This window comes from Sus scrofa, chromosome 6 (genome assembly GCF_000003025.6).
Source record: "Sus scrofa isolate TJ Tabasco breed Duroc chromosome 6, Sscrofa11.1, whole genome shotgun sequence".
Classification (NCBI taxonomy): Eukaryota; Metazoa; Chordata; class Mammalia; order Artiodactyla; family Suidae; genus Sus; species Sus scrofa.
This window is the reverse complement of record NC_010448.4, coordinates 26209832-26233051: the sequence shown is the minus strand read 5'-3', so window position 1 is coordinate 26233051 and position 23220 is coordinate 26209832. Positions and strand designations below refer to the sequence as shown.

Genomic DNA, 23220 nt, shown 5'->3' with positions numbered 1-23220 from the left:
GCTGGAACCCACCTCCCACCCCACATGGGCCTATTAGTCATTTCTAAGTCCTCTTCTGTGAATTGCTTTGTTCATGTCCTTCACTTATCTATTGGGGTTTTAGCCTTAGTTTTTCTTTCCTTATTTTTGCATATGAAATCTTTATGTGCCACCACTGGATTCTCTTCTCCTTTGCTGGCTTTTTCCATCTTGGCCTCACCCCTGGGCAAGAAGACTGGTGTCTGTTGCTATGGCTGTGCCGTAGGCCAGTGGCTATAGCTCTGATTCGACCCCTAGCTGGGAACTTCCATTGCCTCAGATGTGGCCCTAAAAAGACAAAAAAAAAAAAAAAAAAAAAAAAAAAAGTGGTGTCTTTAAATGCTCTGACACATAGATTTCTATAAAAATGATCAATGTAAGCAAGACAAAGCGTGGTTTTTTTTTTTTTTTTTGGCTATGCCTATGACATAAAGAAATTCCCAGGGCAGGAATCGAATCTGTGTCATAGTAGTGACTCAAGTTATAGCGGTGACAACATCAGATCCTTAACCAGCTGAGCCGCCAGGAACTCCATAAAGGGATTTCTTTTTGTTCTTGTTTTTGTCTTTTTTTTGGCTTTTTGCCTTTTCTAGGGCCGCTTCCGCAGCATACGGAGGTTCCCAGGCTAGGGGTCTAAACAGAGCTGTAGCTGCCGGCCTACACCACAGCCACAGCAACCCAGGATCTAAGCCATGTCTGCAACCTACATCACAGCTCGCAGCAACGCCAGATCCTTAACCCACTGAGCAAGGCCAGGGATCGAACCCACAACCTCATGGTTCCTAGTCGCATTCGCAAACCACTGAGCCACAACGGGAAGGCCTGCTCTTGTTTTTTCAATTAGTCATTCCTCTCTTTAAAAGACTCTAAAAGTCATCAGTCTACTATACCACAGAGAACTGTAGGGAAACACAGGCAGTGAGCTGCATATTGTTACTGATTCCCTGTGGGATCCCAGGACAGTGCCCTGCTCTGGAGTTCAATTTCTCCTGCAGTGATCACGGGAGAGACTGATGGCTCTGAGGTCAGCTCAGGATGGAACCAGAGACAAAGAGAGGGGAGGAGGGAGTGTGGCCTCAGAAAGGACACTTCCCCAAACCAGTGAAAACCAACAGGCAAGCAGGCAAACACCATCAACCAATTGTATGCAGACAAGGCTAAGAGCTATCCATTCTGTCTTCTAAACACTCGGTCTGTTCATAACTGGCTACTGGTGATTAGCACTTTTTCCAGAAATGGATGAAACTAGAATATCCTTCCAATCATAATGCCCATAGCAGCTCATTTTTGTCCAAAATCAAGCAAAAGCAGCTATGGTAGATCACTATTTTCTTATATGAGATGTGTAAGTATCTCCAGGTTTCTCTCAAGAACTGTAACTGATTATTTCTTTTTATCTATATATCATCAATCTATTTAACTTTGCCCCTACCTCCTAGCCACCCCCACTTTTATTCCATTGTTGTCCTCAGTGTGATCTTTCCAAGTATGTTTATTGACAGGTCATTCTGTTTTGTGGATGACTCGTTCATAAAGATACGTGCTCTGAGTGCTTATGCTCCAGATGTGTTATCATTCAGGTGAAACCAAATGCCATTTGCACCATAGCTCCAAGAACTGGACCCTGACTCTTATGAGGGTAAGTGGCTGCTGCAAGAGTGGGCTTATGTTCCACTGGACGTAGCCATCTAAATCTGGGTCCAAACTCTGTGTTACCCCAAGTCAGATGATTCCTACTAAACCAACCATACAACTTCAAGTGTAGCAGTCTTCCTACAAAATGTATCATCATAAACATGGTGACTTAATGCATATTTTTTATCTTATGCTTTTATAGGTTAGAAGTTCAACACAGGTCTTGTAGGCTAAATGCAAGGTGTTAGCAAGGTAGTGTTCCTTGTGGAGGCTGTAGGAGAGAATCTGTTTCCTTGACTTTTCCCAGCTTCTAGAGGTGCCTCATATTCTTTGGCTCACAGCTCCCTTCCTGTGTCTTCAGAGACAGTACCATTGCATCCCTCTGACGGTTCTTCCAGGGTCACTTCTCCCTCCGACCACAGCCAGTAAAAGTTCTCCACTTTTAAAAACTCATGATGCTTAAAAATGGGACAATCTCAGCCTACATTCAGTCTCAAAGTCTTTAATCACATTTGCAAAGTCCCTTAAGCCATATAAGGTAACATATTCAGAGTTCCCTGGAATTAGGATGTGGACACCTTGGGAGAGGAGAGTTTTATTCTTCAAACTTGTCTTAGTTCGTTTAAGCTGCTGTAACAAAATGCCACAGACTAGCTGGCTTCTAACAAGCGAGAATTTATTTTTCAACAGTTCTGGAGGCTAGAAGTACAACATCAGGGTGGCAGTGTGGTCAGGTTTGGAGGAGGGTCCTTTTCTGGGTTGCCGACTGCTGACTTCCTGTTGTGTCCCCAGGTGGCAGAGGGCAGAGGGAGGAACTACAAGCTCTCCTGTGACACTTATAAAGGAGCTCTACCCTCACGACTTCATCTAATCATACTGACCCCTCAAAAGCCCCAGCTCCTGATAACATCACACTGGGGAATAAGATTTGAGACAGGGATTTTGGAGAAACACATACCTTCAGTGTATAACACAACTGTAGGAGAACATACCATCACAAAGAAAATAAATGCATTTTATACTTAGGATAGATTTTTAGTGTAAGCTCATCACCTTCTGGTCCTAAGCAAGACTTCCAGTCTCCTAAGATTTGATTTACTAGAGTGTGAAATATGATATAGAAGAAAAAGCATAGGCTTGATTCACATACCACACTGGAACTCCATTCTGTGTGGCCTTAGAAGAGTGGCACTGCCCCCATATGCTCCCGATTTTCCTGGGGTAGGGAAAATGGCCTGTGTCTACAGCTTCCTACAAAGCAGGAGTCTTGAAAATATGAAGCAGCACGTTACTTATCCCACAGGCCTCTATTCTCCTTTTCACTCCCCTGGATGGGAGGCCAGGCTGCTCCTACACTGCTGCATATGTAGTCATGTCCTTCTTAGTTTCCTGGAGAAGAGAGAGCATTGGGGCTTGGGTTTCCCTAACTCAATGACTAAAATTTACACATATCTTGAAATCTAGATTTATTTATGCTCCCTTCTATCCCAATACCTCACACCCACCTCAAAATCTCCATGTTCAAAATTCAGTTCATTGCTTCCTCACATTACTTGCCAAAACCTGGTCCTCTTTTGGTATTCCCTACTACAGCTAAAAGCACTAGCCATCACCTTTCCTTCCATGGGCCACCAACCTCCTAAGAAATAGTGGGATTCTTACACTTCTCCAATAACCACCTTGCATGAGCAGCTACCATCCCCTGCTGTCTTTGGTGGTCATCTAGCAGGTATCTTAAACGTTCTCTCACTCTTTCAAAGTGCTTTTCAGGAAAAACAAAGCAAAAAAAAAAAAAACCAGGATGATTTTTTCAAAATAACCAAGTGCTTGTGTCATCGCTTCTGCTTCAAATCACTCAATACATCTTCACCATGGGTGGCCATCCTTAACTGGTCCAGGCCCTGGACACATTTTCAGCATGCGCCCCTTCACTCAACACTTCCATTCACCCAGAAGTAGTGTGTAGTTTACAGAATGTTCCACTAAGAGAAAGTTTTTGCATGGCTCTCCCCTCTGCCTGATAAGCTCATCCATTAACCCCAACCACTGCCGACCCTCTTTATCCCAAGAGGTCATTTGTCCTTCAGGTTTTGAGTCAAAACTCCAGTCTCACTGAAGCTTTCTTCAACCTCCTAAGCCAGATCAGATTCTGTTGCTTTTACTGCAGTTCGTAACTATGCTCTCATGCAGGTGAGGGAACCCGTCTGTCTGCTTTGGATTCTATCTTCAGCACACTGCACAGGCATGACATATAGTAGGGCCTCAATTATGTGTTATTATATCTTATCTGCCTAAGAAACGCATGAAATCTATAGTTCCAATGAATTTTGCCCTATTTCAGCTTCACATATATTACTGTACATATGTAATACAACAGCTTAATGACTGACCTGCCTTTCCCTAGGTGTCTCTTTCTCTCTCTCTCTCTTCATAATGTTACAAACTCAAACATCAGATGTTTAACTCTGATGATGCCAGCCCCCGTTATGTATGTATTTACTTGTTGGTTTGTTTATTCCATATGGTTTCCTACTGCCTACTGAGAGTGTTCCAACACTCCTTTATTCATAGCCCTTCCAAACTGAGGCATTTCCTACCTGATCCCCTCCTTTCTCCTCCTCGTACCCACAGGTACAGCCAAGCTGAGGTGGTCACTGTTGCTGGGATGTGATGCTGTACTTTCAGTCTTGCCTTCCCCTTGCTGCTTCAATTGGTCTTTTTTTCCAGCTCCACATGCCTTGGGCTTACCCACAACACAAGCCCACTCTCTTCTCCACTAGCAGCCTGTCTTCATCCTGTCCATCTATCCCCCGCGTGCTCATGCTCTCTCTACCACTAACAGTGCAGCAGGATTAGAGCTGTCACATGAACATGTCCTATCCAGGCATGTCTTCTCTCAGCCAGTCAACACTGTCACTGAGCCTCTAGAGATTCTATTAAATTTCAGGCAGCATGGACATAAGGATGAGTACGACATAACTTCTGCCCTCAAGGAGCTTACAGTTCAGTGAGCAATAGACAGGCAACAGTAACTGAATATAGTCTTCAAAGTATTATGGTCACTCCAAATAGTCCATAAATTCCAGAATAAAAAAAAATCATATCTTTGACATCCCTTTCACTCACACATACTTTAATGAAAAAGAGTTGTTCCAACAATAACCAAAGTCTCAGGGGCTTGTGGCAAACGCGACTCTCGTGTCTAAATGCAAGATGGAGCAAAGACAACAGCATTTTATAAATCCCTCATATTAAAAGTATTTCTACATCAGGAGTGGAGCCAGGTCCAGTCTCTGTAGACCGATCCCACGTCTGTCATTAAGAGCCACTCTTCACTCAGAATAATGAGCAGCAGTGCTGATTGCCATTATAACAGATGACAGCCAACATCACAGAGAGGCACTTGGAGAATACAGCCTTAATGTAATGTTGTCTTAATCAAATACTTCTTTATTGATTGCTTATGGTTCAAATATATATATGCATATTTGCATAACTACCCCTAAGGAGAGGTGTTGCTGCAGCTTAATTATGCCTTTGTCCTAGTCAACCATGATGACCCAGATCCTGCTGGATTCGTTTTTAGAGGAACAGTAACAACCTCAAAATATGATCAACCGAAATAATTACAAACACGCATTTGAAAACATTAAGTCTTTTTTAAAAGCAAAAATGAAAAAAGCTGCTTGTAGCAAATGTGGGAGATAAGACTGTATCTCTGTTTCTTGTATTTTCTAAATATATGCCTCCCTTCCTTCGATTCGCCTGTTCCGTTGACCTAGAATGCTCTCTCCACACTGTTCCCTAGCACATGGAGGGGCTCAGGACAGCCTGCATGCCAACTAGCATGTGAACTCAAAGAATGCAAAGGTTAGGTCCCCTCCTCCTAAGTGTCCCTGCAACACATTGTGAGTATCTGTCCAGGGAAATAAGAGTTCGTTCCAACTGGTTAGGAAACTAATAACTAAGTGGTAAAAAGAGAACAATCTAAATGTTTCCCACAATAGATAATACAATTTCATAATCAACATTGTAAATAAAATAGTTAACCTCATTAACAAAAATGATAACTAAAACAATCGTATCATTACTAACTACACATGGTTTTAAAATGATAATGCCAAGGAGTTCCCGTCATGGTTCAGCATGTTACGAACCCGACTAGCATCCATGAGAATGCAGGTTCCATCCCCTGGCCTTGCTCAGTGGGTTAAGGATCTGGTGTTGTGAGCTATGGTGTAGGTCACAGATGTGGCTCAGATCCCACACTGCTATGGCTGTGCCATAGACTGGCAGCTACAGCTCCAATTCAACCCCTAGCCTGGGAACTTCCATATACTGCAGGTGTTGCCCTAAAAAGAACAAAATAAAATAAAATGATAATATCAAATGCTATAGAACGTAGAGTAGAGCTGGGATAGATCTGCCCTAGCAGAAGCTCAGTGACATGCAAGGAGTTCTATTTATGCTGGGAAAGCAACTGGAAATGAATTAGTAAGTGATACCTTATCAATCCAATTGAACATTCCACGAGAATTAAAAATGATAGTTATGAAGCTGACTTTGACATGAAATTGTTATGAAATTGTGTGTTTCTTAATAAACAAGAGCTGCAAAGAAAGTAGAAACAGTTTGACTTTGGATGCCACGCTAAGGGTGACTCTTTAGTATACTTTATTTTTATTTTTATTAGCGTGCTCTACCACTTCAGCAGCATAAAAATTGATCATCTTTTTTAGGGCCATGCTCTAAAGTTCCATATTAAAATGCAATATGATCTCTAGCAATTTCATTTTTGCATAACACTGTGACTCAACATTTTTTTTTTTTTAATTTTGAAAATATCCCCTTCACCTCCTCACTCAAATACCCTCCTGATGTGTCTGTGGATCTGGGTGACTGTGACTAGTTTTTTGCATTTATGTAAAAAAAAAAAATTACAGGTGGATTCTAGGTAAAGATAGCCATTGAAGATACACATATATTTTCTCTCTCTCTCAAAAGGCCATTAAAACAACATTATAGGGTTTTTCTTTTATTTTTTTTTTACTTTTCTATCATGGTTTATTATAGGATATTGGATATAGTTCCCGGTGCTGTACACTAGAACCTTATTTATCTGTTTTACCTAAAGTGGTTTGTGTCTGCTAATTTCAAACCCTCCCCAATCCAGGGTTTCTTTAAAAGGCATACACAGCAAGAACAGAGAATCAAAGAGGGGGCAACATCTACAATATTTTGGCAGCTGAAAAGCAGAGGGATAAATGATGAGCTTACTAGGACTGAGAAAAACAAATCAAGCTGGTAACAGGGAAAGGGGAAAGGCAACTCAATTTAGACCACAGAGCCAGCCCCAAGTGGATCCGGATTACATAACGCCTCTGAAAGTAAAGGTGAAGATGCTGTTTTAAGGAGCAGGACCACCACTGAACGTGTGCCTGAACACCATTTTGATTTCCAGATCAGTTGCCCTGCTCTGTTGGACAAGGTTCACTCTCCCACGCCAGCCTAAGAATGGAGCTTTATTCTCTACAGAAGATAAAGCAATGGTTCAGCTTTGCTATATAAGGAACTTCATAAAATAAACGTGTATCTTTGTTTTTCAGAACCATCATCCCAGTGCCTGGAGTGAAGGGTTGGAACGGGGAGATGGAGCCAGAAGGCAGGGAAACCAGTGAGCCACCTTGAGACAATGGGGTATTGGAGGGAGGGTCACTGGAGAGAGGTTTTTTAGGAAATTGAAATCATAAGACTTCCTAGGTGACTGAATGTAGGGGAGGGGCCGAGAGGCGTAAGTCAAGGGCAGTTCCCAGACCTCTCTACTGGATGACTTTTACACAGTCTCCCTCTGATCCTGACCCCTCATTGTTTGAATTGTCTCAAAATTTTTGTCAGGAAACCCTGGTAGCTCACACCTTGTGGGGGAAGGAAGTGGAGAAAAATCTGCCGCAGCAATCATTTCTCCATCCTTCCTCTATTCCAAGCTCCAGCATAGGAGTTTGAAGGAGAGTGGGACTCCTCAATGGGTAGACTGCCATGTGTGTGAGATGCTTACAAACCGGGTACTAGGAACTTAAGATTTCATGTACTGCAGATGCAAACGCAGAATGATGCCCTTTTCTGTGCAAATTAGCCATTCTACTATGTGCCCTCTAGAGAAATATTCTACTTATCTTCGCTATTCAAGTCACTGGGGAGTAATACCTCAGGCTAGCATCAACCTGTCCCTGTACACTTCTCCACCTAAATTGTTGATAATTCTTCTTGGATAATACTGCTGAAAAGTAGGGCATGGGGAGAAAGAAAGTTCAAGTGAATTTTTGCTTTGCTTTATGTGGGCAACACTTCTTTTAAGTGGCATCTACCGTATTTGACAGTAGAATGAAGCACATTTTAACGTCAGTAACCTTTTTTTAAAAAATGCCAATTTTCTATTTCTTTATGGAATCAAGAAATAAAGATGTTGGCCTTGACGATGGATAAGTATGATACTTAGACTCAGTTTATCCAGTGCAAAGATACATGTCTCCTTATCCTGATGAGTTCCTGGAAACCACATCCAGTTGAGCCTAAAAAAAATCAAATAAAATCCCTTTTCATTATGGCCAGGAAACAACTGCAGAATATCTGCGTGGATAATGCTGCCACATCTTTTTTAGGAGAACAGCTGGTAGCTCAATGGCCTTCTTTCTTTAAAAAAAAAAAAAAAAAAGTGTCTCTTGCTCTGAAGTTTCAGCAGGAAGCTGCTGCTTCATCATCGAGTCATGTCACATATTTTATGGTGCTAAACTTTGCCGTAGGAGTTGAGAAACAAAAATGAAAGAAAATTGATGCACTATATGAATCGGCGCCAGTGAACAGAGAGTAATGGTGAGCATAAAACTCAGCATCTACTGAGAGTGAAGGGTACACAGTCCGCTGACATTCGGAGCGTGAACATTAGCACCGTTTCAGATGCCTGGAGGAACGATAACGCTCAGCGGAGGGTTTATCGGTGGTGATGTGATCTGATCGTGGCTTCTTGGTGCAATTTCAGGAGGATGAAGTGTGCAGGGAGAATGAACTCAGATGAAAAGGCTTTGACTCTGAAAGAAGATCAGAAACTATGTGACAGATTCCTTAGATATGAGAAACAAGAGTCAGTGAGAATACTTTCCACATGGTCAAAGGCACAAATGCAACAAAAGCACCTTCTCATCACGTAACAAAAAGCATCTCCTCATGTAAGAGGAAAAACAACTCTGTTCCAAGATTTTAAAAGGGAGGTAGTACACCAGAGTAATTAATGAGAAAGGCATTGATACATAAAGAAATGACACAAGCACTGAGCCTTGCACAAGAAATCCACCCAGTGAACACTTAAAAGATTTAGCCTGAATGATAAACAGAGTGCTAAACAGAATAGCCATGAGGTATCATTTTGCATCTTTTATTTTGATAGAAAGTAATAACACAAAAGATGCATTGGAATGGCCATACTTTTATACTGCTGATGGCAATAAATTTTTATAAATCTCCTTTTGGAAGCAATTTTCAATAGGTATAAATACATTCCTGACTGGTAAAGGACATTTTTCAAATCTTTCCTGGGTTTAATAATCCAAAATGCAGGAGATGGTGCATACCTGGAGATGCGAATTTGTATGTGTGTTTTAAAGTTTAAAGTTGGAGGCAGACTCACTGTCTACATGGGATGGGTTAAATAAATAGTGGCATATAATGCCTAGACGAATTGCTCAAGATTCTAATCATAACAACTTTGTAGCAACATGGTAAGCATTTATATATTAAATTAGGTGGAAAATAAATAAGAGGAATATTTAATGAGAAATACACTGTGATTATGGACATGAAAAAAATAACAACTAACATTTAAGTAGTGTTTTTTATTGCCAGCCACTTTGTTGAGCACTCTTCATTGATTATCCTATTGAATCTTGTAACGGCCCCATGAGGTTAGCATCTTATTTTAAGATGAGCAAATTGCACCAGTGCCCTAGGTACTCATTTCATTTCATTTGACCTCCATGATCTCTCATGGCCTGTTGATATTAATTTAATATTAATATGATTATTCTAGAGCATTTTTCATAATGGAAAGAGGACATTCAACCAGCCAACATAAGGATAATCCTTGGGACAAGAGTGTTTCTCTTTCTCAGTGATCATTGACCACTTGACATCTACATGGATCAGTAGGCCTGTTGGGAAATTCTCACTTCTTTTTTTTTTTTTTTTTTTTATTTTCCCACTGTACAGCAAGGGGGTCAGGTTATCCTTACATGTATACATTACAATTACAGTTTTTCCCCCACCCTTTCTTCTGTTGCAACATGAGTATCTAGACATAGTTCTCAATGCTATTCAGCAGGATCTCCTTGTAAATCTATTCTAAGTTGTGTCTGATAAGCCCAAGCTCCCGATCCCTCCCACTCCCTCCCCCTCCCATCAGGCAACCACAGTCTCTAAGACGGCATTGGGCACGACATAGTGCTCAATGAAATATGAATAATAATAAAAAATGAAAAATAAAGAATGAATAATAATAAAAAAATGAAAAAAAAAAGACTAGAGGTCAAGAAGGCATGGACTAGGTCATCACAATATTCCTAGTATCTGCATAGTGCCTGGCTTACATTAGGCACTCAAAACCAATTTTTTGGCCCACACCCTTGGCATATGGAAGTCCCCAGGCGAGAGATCAAACCCATACCTCAGCAGTGTCTCAAGCTGCCACTGAGACAATGCTGGATCCTTAACCCACTATGCACAGTGGAAACTCCTCAAATTTTTTTTTTTTTTTTTGTGCTTTATGGGCCACATGTGTGGCATGTGGAAGCTCCCAGGCTAGGAGGTGAATCAGAGCTACAGTTGCCGGCCACAGCCACAGCAATGCAGGATCTGAGCCGGGGCTGTGACCTACAGCACAGCTCACAGCAACACTGGATCTTTAACCCACTGAGCAAGCCCAGGGTTTGAACCCACATCCTCATGGATACCAATGAGGTTGGTTAGTGCTTAGCCACAATGGGAACTCCTCAAATCAAAAATAAATAATTAGAAAATAACTGTTGAATATACAGGATGAGATGAAAAGACAGAGGAGAGAATTATTAATTCTGCCTCAATCAGGAGCAGAAATACAGCCAAGGAGGTACTGCATCTTGAAAGGGAAACAGAATTTCTCCAGGCAAAAATAAATACGAAGTATATTCCAGGCGATAGCAAGTATATACTCAGGCCTGACTGCAAAAAGCCTTGTATCCCATGTTAAATGGTTTGGAATTCAACCTGAAAACAATAGAGTCTCATTGAGAGGTTTAAAAGTAAAGCTATCATTCTTAAATTCATAAATGTTGCCATGCAGTCTCTGACTACTTTTTAATAAAAAATGTAGTTTAAATTTAGAAAAGATCAAGCATACATAAAAGTAGAAAGAATAGTATAATGAACCCCCGTGTGTCCAACTAAGTTTCAAAATATATTAGCTCATAGCAATCTTTGCCTCATTTACAACCTTACACACTTCCCCTACCTTGGGTTATTTTGAAGCAAGTTCCAGACACCAACTTACTTCTGTAAATATTCCTTTTCAGAGTTCCCGTCATGGCGCAGTGGAAATGAATCCCACTAGGAACCATGAGGTTGCAGCTTCGATCCTTGGCCTTGCTCAGTGGGTTAAGGTTCCGGCATTGCTGTGAGCTGTGGTGTAGGTCACAGAAGTGGCTTGGATCTGATGTTGCTGAGGCTGTGGTGCAGGCCAGCACCTACAGCTTGGATTAGACCCCTAGCCTGGGAACCTCCATATGCTGCTGGTGTTACCCTAAAAGGACAAAAGACAAAAAAAAAAAAAAAATCCCTTTTCTATCTCTAAAAGCAAAAGACTGATGTCAGCACAACCATAATACTATGATCAAACTTCTCTCTCTCCTTCTCTCTTACCCATTCCCTATCCTCCTTCTTCTCCCTCTCCCTGTCTGCATCTTTCTCTGATTCTCCAATTTACTTGTTGAGGAAACCAAATCCTCTGTCCTACAGAATTTCCAACATTCTAGATTTTGCTGATTATGTCTCCATGGTGTCATTGAACATACTTCCTTGTCTCTTCTATTTTCTCTAAGTTGGAGGGTAGATCCAGAGGCTTGATCAGAGTCAGATTTGATTTTGAGTTTTCGCAAGATGACTTCATAGGTAGCATGTACATCTACCGGGAAGTTCTTAATGTCTGCTCTCTCTCCTTTTGTGATATTAGCAATCACTGATGATTATTTCTTGGAATGCATTATTCACAAGGGGTACAAACTGTTAATATTGCATCATTGCATCCACTCCAAATGCAACAGTTTGCATCTACTAACCCCAAACTCTCAGTCCATCCTGCTCCCTCCCCCTACTCTTGGCAACCATAAGTCTGTTCTCCATGTTTATTAATTTGTTTCTTTTCTGTAGATAGGTTCATTTCTGCCACATTAGATTCCAGATATAAGTGATATCATACGATATTTGACTTTCTAACTTATTCTGCTTAGTATGAGAATCCCTAGTTCCATCCATGTTTGCTGCAAATGGCATTATTTTGTTCTTTTAAACGTCTGAGTAGTACTCCATTGTACATATGTACCATGTTTATATATATATATATATTTTTTTTTTAATTAGGTCCCTTTCTAAAATTTCTATTGCCTTGGGAGACTGACCTAAGAAAACATTGGTATGATTTATGTCAGAGAATGTTTGGCCTACATTCTCTTCTAGGAGTTTTATGGTGTCATATCTTAAGTCTTTAAGCCATTTTGAGTTTATATTTGTGCATTGTGTGAGGGTATGTTCTAGTTTCACTGATTCACACACAATGTCCAGTTTTCCCAGAACCATCTGCTGAAGAGACTGTTTTTTCCCATTTTATGTTTTTGCCTCCATTGTCAAAGATTAATTGACCATGGTATTTGGGTTTATTTCTGGGTTCTCTATTCTGTTCCATTGGTCTGTATGTCTGTTTGTGCATTGGTACCATACTGTCTTGATTACTGTAGCTTTGTAATATTGTCTGAAGTCTGGGAGAGTTATGCCTCCTGCTTGGCTTATTTTTCCTCCAGATTGCTTTGGCAATTCTGGGTCTTTAATGATTCCATATAAGTTCTTGAATTGTTTGTTCTAGTTCTGTGAAAAATGTCATGGGTAATTTGATAAGGATTGCATTAAACCTGTAGATTGCTTTGGCTAGTATAGACATTTTATCAATATTTATTCTTCCAATCCAGGAGCATGGAATAGCTTTCCATTTCTTTGAATCCTCTTTAATTTCCTTGATTAACATTTCATAGTTCTTAGTATATAAGTCTTTCACCTCTTGGTCAGATTTATTCCTAGGTATTTTATTTTTAGGGTGCAATTTTATTTTTTTATTTTTTATTTTTTACTTTTTTATTTCTTAGAGATGATCATTTGCTTTATTTTTTTGTTTTTTTTCATTCTTTTTTTAATTACTCAAATGAATTTATCACATCTGTAGTTGTATAATGATCATAACAATCCAATGTTAGGGTGCAATTTTAAAAGGCACTGTTTCAACAATTTTCAAAATAAATCAATTAGTTCTCCAACACCATCCAAAGGTAACCTAAGTGTTGTCATTTTTAAATACAATTATGATCTCATGGATGGATTGAAGTGTATTTGATGTGTTTCATTACCCTGTAGTTATTATTCTTATTAATTCATTGTCTTTGGACTTCATCTAGTGGGCTCAATTTGGCTTCTGAGTTTTTTGATTCTCTAGCTTTTGAAGATTTGCTTATTTTCTGGTACAGTAAGATGATTCAGACTTTGTATTTTACCGAGAAACTTTTTTTTTTTAAAATGGGAACTAGTACTTACAGACTCCACTCCTTATGCCAAAAGCCCTCATTGCTTCTGAATTGACCAGTGTATCTAGTTCTTTGCAAATGACAGAACTAAGATCTTGACAAAAAACAGAACTAAGATATATTGCTTTAGAGGTGAAATACATCATGACATTAAATTTAGGACTAAAAAGATTTTGCTTTCTTCAATAGCACATCTTTATATCTTTACTCTTATTTTGAAAGTCATGGTTCTCAGTGTCGTTGCTAATATAACTGTATATTCAATTCTTTCCACCATATGGAACAGTCTTATAATAACATCACCAATATTATGACAAAATACAGTTAGCAATAATAACTGAAGACTTTTAGGAGTTGAGTTTGTATATCTTATCAGAGATGTACAGTTAAATCACTGTGTTTTAAAGTTATGTGACTATCTTTGATGAATATAGATGCAAACAATATCAACAAAATTTTAGCAAACTGAATCCAAAAACATTAAAAAATTATACAGCATGACCAAGGGGACTCATGCAGAATTCTAAAGGATGGTTCAATATATGCAAGTCAATCAATGTAATACACCACATTAACAAAAGAAAAGTCAAAACCCACATGATCATCTCAATATATGCAGAAAAAGCATTTGAGAAAATTCAACATCCATTCATGATAAAAACTCTTACCAAAGTGAGCAAAGAAGGAACATATCTCAAGATAATAAAAGATAATAAACAAACCCACAGCCTATACATAATACTCAATGGAGAAAAGCTGAAAGCCTTCCCACTAAAATCTGGAACAAGACAAGGATGCCCGCTCTTACCATTGTTATTCAACATAGTACTAGAAGTCCTAGTCACAGCAATATGACAAACAAATCCACACAAAATCTACTTTATCTCATAAAGGAATTCAGCAAAGCATCAAGATACAAGATTAAAATTCAGAAATTGATTGCATTTCTGTATACTAACAATGAAATATCCAAAAGGGATGTTAAAAAAAAATACCTTTTAAAACCATACCAAAAAATAAAATAAAATTCTGGGAATAAACGTGACCAAGGAAGCGAAAGACTTATACACTGAGAACTATACAACAATATTCAAGGAAATTAAAGAGGATTCAAAGAAATAGAAAGATAACCTATGTTCTTGAATTGGAAGAATTAGTGTTGTTAAAATGGTCATACCACCCAAAGCAATCTACAGATTTAATGTAATCCCTATCAAATTACCTGTGACATTTTCCACAGAACTAGAAGAAGTAATCCATACTTGGAGCCATAAAAGACCCAGAATTGCCAAAGAAATCCTGAGGGGGAAAAAAATAAAAACCAGCAAGAGGCACAACTCTCCCAGACTTCAGACAATGTTACAAAGCTACAATAATCAAGAAAGTATGGTACTGGTACAAAACCAGATACATGGATCAATGGAACAGAATAGAGAGCCCAGAAATAAACCCAGATACCTGCTGTCAGTTAATCTTTGACAAAAGAAGCAAGAATATAAGCTGAGGAAAAAACAGTCTCATCAGTAAATGGTGCTGGGGAAACTAGAAACTGGCATGTAAATCAGTGAAATTAGAACACACACTCATACCATGCACAAAAATAAATTCAAAATGACTTCAAGACCTAAACATAAAACTCCTAGAAGAGAACATAACAAAAAATTGTACCAATGTTTTCTCAGGTCATTCTTCCAAGGCAACAGAAATAAAAAAAAAAAAAAATGGGACCTAAACAAACTTAGAAGGTTTTGCACAGCAAAGGAAACCATAAGCAAAGAGAAAAAACATCCTATGTAATGGGAGAAAATAGTAGCAAACATTCAAGAGCCAAGTGCTTAATCTCCAAAATACATAAAACAACTTGTACAACTCAACAAAAACAACCCAATTGAAAGTGGGCAAATGACCTAAACAGACATTTCTCCAGAGAAGACATATGGATGACCATTAGACATGTGAAAAGATGCTCAATATCACTAATTATTAGAGAAACGCAAATCAAAACTACAATGAGGTAACACCACTCACTGGTCAGTAAGGCCATTATTAATAAGTCTACAAATAACACATGTTGGAGATTGTGTGGAGAAAAGGGAACCCTCCTACACTGTTGGTAGGAATGTAAATTGGTACAACCACTATGGAAAACAGTATAGAATTTCCTCAGAAAACTAAAAGTAGAATTGCCGTATGACCCAGCAATCCCACTTTTGGGCACATACCCAGACGAAATTATAATTCAAAAAGATATGTACACCCTTATGTTCACAGCAGCACTATTCACAATAGCCAAGACATGGAAACAACCCAAATGACCATCAACTTATGAGTGGATTAAGAAGATGTGGAACATATACACTGTTGAATACTACTCAGCCACAGAAACAATGAAATAATGCCCTTTGCAGCAACATGGATGCAACTAGAGATTCTCATACTAAGTGAGGTAAGTCAGATAGAGAAAAACAAATATGATATGATATCATTTACATAAGGCATCTAAAATAGGGGAAAATGAATCTATCTACAAAACAGGAACAGACTTGAGATTGCAAAGAGGAAGTAGAGAGAGTAGGATGGACTGGGAGTTTGGAGTTAGTAGATTCAAACTATTATTTCGGAAAGGATAAAGAATAAGTTTCCACTGTATAGCACATGGAACCACATCTAGTCTTTTGGGTTAGACCATGATGGAAAAGATTTTAACAAAGGATGTATATATTCAAATGACCAAGTCACTTTGCAGTACAACAGAAATTGGCACAACATTGTAAATCAACTACATTTTAATGAAAAATAGTTATTTGAAACACTTCCTGTCTGTGCTAATGCCAACAACTTAATGTATGATTAGATTTAATCTGTTTTATTCTCCATACCACTTTGAGGAAGCCCCCCCCCCCTTTTATTAAAGGATTTAAAAATTTTTTTATTGTTATTTCCCCAATACAATTTTTTTTTCTACTGTACAGCATGGTGACCCAGTTATACATATGTGTATACATTCTTTTTTCTCACATTATCATGCTCCATCATAAGTGACTAGACATAGTTCCCAGTGCTACACTCTTGGGCATATATCTGGACAAAACTTTCCTTAAAAAAGACAAGTGCACCTGCAAGTTCATTGCAGCACTATTCACAATAGCCAAGACATGGAAACAACCCAAGTGTCCATCTACAGATGATTGGATCAGGAAGATGTGGTATATATACACAATGGAATACTATTCAGCCATAACAAAGAATAAAATAATGCCATTTGCAGCAACATGGATGGAACTAGAGACTCCAATACTAAGTGAAGTAAGTCAGAAAGAGAAAGACAAATACCATATGACATCACATATCTGGAATCTAATATCCAGCACAAATGAACCTTTCCACAGAAAAAAAAATCATGGACTTGCAGAATAGACTTGTGGTTGCCAAGGGGGAGGGAGAGGGAGTGGGATGGTTGGGGAGCTGGGGGTTAATAGATACAAACTATTGCCTTTGAAATAGATTAGCAATGAGATCCTGCTGTGTAGCACAGGAAGCCCTTTTTAAAAGTTAACTTGGAGTTCCCATCCTGGCACAGTGGAGACAAATCCGACGAAGAACCATGAGGTTGCAGATTCGATCCCAGGCCTCGCTGAGTGGGTTAAGGATCTGGCATTGCCATGAGCTGTGGTGTAGGTCACAGATGTGGTTCAGATCTGGTGCTGCTATGACTCTGGCGTAGGTTGGCAGCTACAGCTCCTTTGACCCCTAGCCTGGGAAGCTCCATAGGCCACGAGTGCGGCCCTAAAAAGACAAAAAAATAAAAATAAAAAATAAGTTAATTTTGTTTTATACTTATTGAGATAGTGATATTTCCATAGTCAAGTCTATAAAGCAAGACATATTCAATCCAGAGGTGATATTTTATCTTTTTTTCTCCCTTGTTTCTCCCCTTCTATAGCTTTTAAAAAATATCTCAAATTATGTGTTTTTGTATATTTGCATCCCTTGCTTAATACAATGGATTTTGATTTTTTTACCTTAAAGTACATTTTCTACATCACATATTTCTCATACTTGCATTACATATGCATTATATAAATATGTTAATATCCAAAGTTCAATCTTTATGGCCATTTTCCCCCAACTTTTGCTGTTACAAACAGAGCTACAAAAATGGTCTTTTGTGCATCTCTTTCTATATTTTTGCCTATGTATCTTTGAGAAGATACTCAAGAGAAGGGTGGGTTGCTGGGGCAATGTTAAGTACCTAAGCAATCTGCTAGATATTGTCAAGTTTCCCTCTGTATTTGCTATCTTTTTGCATTTTCTCCAACAAATGCATGAGCATGTTTGTATCTCCAGAGATTTGCCAAGAAAATGTTATTATTTGGATTTTTGCCAACTTGATAGGTGAGAAAGAGTATCTTATTATACTTTTAATAGGCATTTCTATTGTTATGATCAACGTTAAGCATCTTTTCATATACTTATGGGATTTTCTACTTTTTTGGGAACTGCCTGATTATCTTTCTCCTATTTCTCTAAGTTTGTCCTTTTTTTTTTTTTCTTTTTTGTCTTTTGTCTTTTTTAGGGCCACACTCACGGCATATGGAGGTTCCCAGGCTAGGGATCTAATCAGAGCCACAGCAATGCCAGATCTGAGCCGCATCTGCAACTTACATCACAGCTCATGGCAACACCAGATCCTTAACCCACTGATCGAGGCCAGGGATCAAACCCACAACCTCATAGTTCCTAGTCGGATTTGTTTCCGCTGCACCACAGCGGGAACTCCCCCTCTAAGTTTGTCATTTTTATTTTCTATTTTTAGAACACTGTTTCTATATGAGGGATATTAATCTGGACTGATTTCAGTTGCAAATATTTTTTTCCAACTTGTCATTTGATTTGTGACTACCTTTTAAAGCAGAAATGTATACATCTTTGCAATTTCGAAGGCAGGTTTATATTATATATTTCTTATGATGTGGAGTTGAAATGGTACAAGGTAATCTTCTAAAATCCTTGAAAAATAAGTGCCCCCATAGAGACTACTGCATCACATGGATCCAGATAAGTTATTTAAAGTATCACTTCAGTTTTATACCACTTGTAAGGTATTTCTAAGACAACAACATAGAAATGGCAGAATTTTGTCACCCCCCCCATAATAATTTTGCCTGGATACCATCAGAAATACAGTGATTTACTATTTATACATTATGTTCACGACATTTATTTATTTATTTACTTATTTATTTATTTGGCTTTTTAGGCGTGCACCCAGGGCATATGGAGGTTCCTGGGCTAGGGGTCCAATCAGAGCTACAGCTGCCTGCCTATGTCATAGCCACAGCAATGCTGGATCTGAGCCAAGTCTGGGACTTACACCACAGCTCAAGACAACACCAGATCCCTAACCCACTGAGGGAGGTCAGGGATCAAACCCACAATCTCATGGTTACTAGCCAGATTCATTTCCGTTGCGCCAGGAAGGAACTCCATGCTCATAACATTTAAATCATTAACATTTAAAAACCTAGAAAGGACTTTTGTGATTACCTTCTTAAAAATGAATAGTCTGGTTTCCCTTGTGTTTTAAAGGTCTTGGCACATCACAATAGCTCCAAAAATGCTTAAAGATACAGCACAAAAGTGAAAAAAAAAAAAATGAAGGGATGAAAGAATATTTAAATGGAAAGTGGACAGGAACCAAAGGAACTTTTTTTTTTTTCACATAACAGGACATCTTCCACCAAGATGCCTAAAGACAAATTTTATCTTCCAAACCTCTGAATTCTCTCCCTAAGAAAACCGCCATCCAAAGAGGTCCATATTCAAAGCATCTCTGTATAAAAGTAAATACTTGTTTTATGACAGTGGTGTCCAGAAATACCTGGTGAGCTATCACTACGTTTTATAATGGAGCAATATGGACTGGAGGTTGACACAGCCATATTTGCGTGAGAAGGTTTATCTCTCTTTGTCGCCAAGGACTCTAGCAGTGGATGAATTATGGGAAGGACTTTGCTAAGCCTGCGAAGGTGAAAGGAGGACACCCAATGATTCATCAAAGCTTTGTTCATGTGAGTTATGGAAGAATATTATTCAGGCTGAACTGTTACAAATGGAGGGAAAGAGGGAGATTTTAAAGGACATTAAATTGGAAAGAGACAAACTTACAGGTTCTCTGTGAAGTAGAACTCTACAAACATATTACATATAACACATAGACATATATGGATATATAGTATGTAGACAAATAGATGTGACAAATTTCTCTTTAAAAATCTAACAGAGAGTTATAATATTATAGCTCAGAAGCTAGAGAGAGAAAGAAGGGATATATACTGGATACTATCATATGCAAAATATTTTGTATACTTGATCTTATTTCAATCTTTCCAAAGATCCTATGGGGATTATAGCTGAGGAGACAAAAGCTCCAAGTAGTTAAGTACTTTTCCAAAGTTTACTCACAAGAACTAAGGAGGCTGGAACCCAAGGCTCAGTCTGCAACCCATCATTACTTTTTTCCCACTATACCTGCTGACTTTAAAATACATTGACGGTTTCCTGCCCTACTGCAATAGATTTGCATCTCAAATCCAGCTGTTCTCAGCAAAGAACCACAAGACTCTGAGAAGCTGGACAAAGTTTTATTTTTCATTAAATGGTATTATGAGAATAAACTAGAAATATTGCTAACATAAAATAAAATGCACCCTTCTGCTCAGGAATGAGTTCGAAATCCAAGGAAAAAACCAAATCAAGCCACAACTAATAAGTAGATATTTTTTTGGCCAAAGCAATGATATTAAGGATTATTTACTACTGTTCTATTCATGAGATTGAGGCAGAGCCTGGAGAAGTCTTGGATCTTTTATTGGAACAGTAATTATCCTGTCCAGAGATCAGAGACAGAAAGTTCTCTTTTGTTTATAAGAAAAACTACTTGGGTTACCTTATCATGACTCTATCAGGGTCTAGGAAGTATAATCTTAATATAATTATGAGATGAAGATGTAATTTGAAGATATTCCATTATGTTGTAGCCTTCCCTCTGCATTACTTAAAGTATTTTGTGAACAGTAACTAAGTTATTTAAAAATTTACAGAAATCCTGTCTCCATCTATTCTCTGACAAATTAACCCAGCACATACACATACATATATATTTTTTAGTCTTCAGAGTTTAAACTGATAAAGATAGTTTGAACAGAAAAAGTGAGCACTTCCCAATGTTTCTTGATCCCTCCAAAGAACAGAACTGAAAAAATACATTGTAAGTCTAATTCTAAACCATAAAGTTTTTACTTGACCTCTTTTGTGGCTTTGTGTTGTTTCTTTCATTCTGAAAACCCTGCTTCCTTTCATAACTAACATTATGACTTATTTATTTTTCCATAACATATGCCAGTCTGTGTGAGGATGTTGGCTCCACTTTCCTATCATTTGACTTGGTAAAAGTCAGTGGCACATGTTTTAATCCTCAAAAGTAAGAGAATCATTCCCAGATGTCTGGGGGATAGGTCTTTGGGGTCTGGACTCAGGGGAACCCATGGGACTCCCAGCTCTCCTAGGCCTACTGAGGTTGCACAGTTCTGCCCTAGTGTGTTTAGCTGCAGTGAAAGATCAGGCTTCCCTGAAAGACGTGGACATTGCCACCGCTGGTCTCCCTGGAAGGAGGCTGAATGTGTGACCATAGTCAATGAGAATTCTGGCTGGAGTCACTTAACCTCTCTGAATGTCAGCATTTCACCTGCAGGGTCATACCAACCCCACATGTTTGGGTGGATTAACTAAAATCTTTAAAGTAAAAGCAGTTCTGTTAGTGTGAAAGCTAAGTTAACTATAGGTGAGAAGCTGTATTACCTACAAACTACATGTTTTTTTAAATGAGTGACTTTAAACTCTAATTCAAAATTTAAGCTCTAAGTTCAGAGCTTCCTAAGTATGAGCACTTTTTATTATTTGTTCACCCCAGAACTCTCAAGGTCTACCACACTGCCTGGACTAGTGTAGGATGTCAAAGTCATAGCTTTTGAGGAAAAAGAAATTTTAACCAATCAATCATCAGGTTTTTATTTTATTTTATTTTAGGCTTTTTAGGGCCACACCCAGGGCATATGGAAGTTCCCATACTGGGAATCGAATTGGAGCTATAGCTGCTGGCCTTCACCACAGCCATAGCAATGCCAGATCTGAGCCATGTCTGTGACATACACCATAGCTCATGGCAACACTGGCTTCTTAACCTACTGAGCAAGGCCAGGGATGGGACCCACATCCTCAAGGACACAAGTCAGGTTCATTACCACTGAGCCACAACGGAATTCTGATCATTAGGTATTTAATGACTGCTTACAACACATGTGTGTGGAGAAAATGGGGAATATATGGCTGCTTTCTTGTTCTATCGCCTGCTCTACTGGAGCAGTTATCCCATCTAACTGGCTCAGCTCTTTATAGATCTATAGAATCCAAAACCGTTTCTGGTATAATATAGACGCTCAGTACGTATGGGTGGGGTTTAAGGATTCCTTCTCAAGTGTATATGAGAGTAGGAGAGGAAAGCAGATGTACTTTGCAACTGAGAGAACCACTCAGTTCTAATCTGTGAGCCTTGGAGATGCAGAAGTGGGCGAGGTGTTCGAGGGGGGCATTCACAGGGGAGTGGGGACCACTTACTAGGATCACCTGAGCAGGCATTGGGGGAGCAGAAAAGAAACAAGATGGTCTTCTCTGAGGGGAACTGCAGGTGCAAACACTGAGAAGTGGGTGCCAGAAGGGTGTGGATGAAGATAGATGTATAGCAATAGGGCCACTCCACAGTGTTCTCTGGTGCTGGTGGTGGCAGTGGTGGGGCTTGTGTCACTGATGGAGATCTTACTCTTGCTCTGTCTGGATGATAGATGGGACCAGCCATTTACACCCTCTCAATCTCAGCAGTTCTGTGACGTCCTAGTTACAGCACTTATCACAGAGGGCCCTGGATATGACAGTGTCTCTATGATTTTTGAAACATGAAAATTGCCATTTGAAATCCTTAAACTGTTTTCTGTCTCTCAGGCTTAAATTTGCATTTATCATTGTAGAAGAGTTTCTATTTTTCCGCGGAAATCACTTCAAGGGTTTCTTAGATACTAAAACATTAAACAAAGCTCCACCAAAAGACCCCAGAGAAAATGGAAACCTTGACTCACTTGAATGCACGTGATTTAGGGAGAGAGCTAGGTCTTCAAAGTTGTGCAGCTGACCATTCTGTAACTCTGGGGGGAGAAATTATTTTTCATTGTGTGTGTGTGTGTGTGTGTGTGTGTGTGTGTGTGTGTGTATACATACATATGTGTGTACATAACTGTATATATATATATTTATTGTTGAGTTATGGGCCTTATTCTTTGAAATCTATTGCTAGAGACACAAAATATGCAACAAGGATGTGTAGGCACACGCTTAATCTCTTGCCATTGAAACAAAGGCAGCAAAACTCAAATGTACTGGGCTTAATATGAATCCACACAGATTTAAATTTTTGAGATGCAAAATGTGATGTTATTTAACACCAAATAAATACTGAGCTTTTACAATTCTTTTCAAATATGTTTCTAATTCTGAAGGTGATGCTAAGCTCTAGGAGGCAGGGCGACTATGCTGGAGTGAAGGAAAAACATTCTCACATCTCTGGGCCTCACCATATTCAGGGCCTGGG

General features: G+C 39.0%; 1 protein-coding gene across 1 annotated transcript in view; it reads right to left on the bottom strand.

The window, feature by feature from the left end:
* The window catches only part of LOC106507571, a 292237-nt gene continuing 274990 nt past the window's right edge, over window positions 5974-23220 (bottom strand). Inside the window, exon 8 of the mRNA XM_021097535.1 lies at window positions 5974-8738. The gene's annotated coding sequence lies outside the window, so the exon portion shown is untranslated. The remainder of the gene's footprint in view (window positions 8739-23220) is intronic.